Consider the following 1,015-nt stretch of genomic DNA (forward strand, 5'->3'; position numbering starts at 1 on the left):
AGGTTCCCATTTGGTCCTCCTGGCCAAAAGGCCTGGTGGACCACCGTTCTTTGTGTCCAGCCGAAGCCGGACACCCAGTACTTGGTCAGGGGGCTCTCCCAAAGAAAAAACCCCCTAGGGATCAGGGGAGGAAGGAACCAAAAGGCCACACATCCTCCCCCTAGACTTCAGGGCAGGCCCGAGGACCCACACCCTCCATCCTGTGAAAAAAACACACACATAAGCAAAAAAGTTACAGAACGTGGGAGTGAATAAATTAAATAAATAGAAAATAAAAAAGTGGACCGTGCCAAATTGTGCACAGACCAGGCCCTGAGGCCTGTAGCAAAAATTGCCCTGGTCCTAGCCAAAAGGTCTGGTCCTAAGGGTGCTTGTGCAAAAAGAGTGAAAAACAGTGACCTTGTGCCATCTTCACACTGTGGGGTCCCACACCCAGGTGTTACTAGTGGCACCCCTGAGGGCGTCTACTCAGGGGGCACTGAGTTTGTGGACTTTCTGCCTTCCCAGCCCCTGGCCAGACAAGGTAGATCCGTCCAAATCAGGAGGTACTGGGTCCTTCAGACGTTCCAAAGGGGAATTACTCCTAGGCCCCAGCTACGTGTGGGCGTCCCGGTTTCTGTTCCCCCCGTAATAGCCATCCAGACCCACATCATACCAGTGAGGGTACTATACAACAGCCATCCCCACAAAGCTAGAATGGCCGGGAGCACCCCCACTGGACACTGATAAGAACAGATACTACACTTGATCTTAGCCAAAAGGCCGAGAAGGTGCTTATCATTAGTATACCTAATTAGTATTAGTATGAAGTGTACACATACTCACTTCAGAGGACTATTAACCTGGCTTTTTGCATCCACTTGCAAAAGAGTCAGGGAGACTACAGCTGGATCTTCTGGATGTTGAACCAACTTATCTGGATCTTCAGCCCTGTGAAGAACCCTTGGCAGTAGCTTACTACATTTTAAAAGCTTTGGGGTGTTGGGCTCCCATGCCCTGTCTCACAAGGCCCCTG

At 50.6% G+C, this 1,015-nt stretch overlaps 1 pseudogene; it reads right to left on the bottom strand.

The window, feature by feature from the left end:
* Positions 1-614: 614 nt before the first annotated feature.
* On the bottom strand, positions 615-774 carry LOC149461104 (U2 spliceosomal RNA; annotated as a pseudogene).
* Positions 775-1,015: the final 241 nt, after the last annotated feature.

Source organism: Staurois parvus, unplaced genomic scaffold (genome assembly GCF_062004578.1).
Source record: "Staurois parvus isolate SC_StPar_1 unplaced genomic scaffold, SC_StPar_1.0 ptg000209l, whole genome shotgun sequence".
In the NCBI taxonomy this organism is placed as follows: domain Eukaryota; kingdom Metazoa; phylum Chordata; class Amphibia; order Anura; family Ranidae; genus Staurois; species Staurois parvus.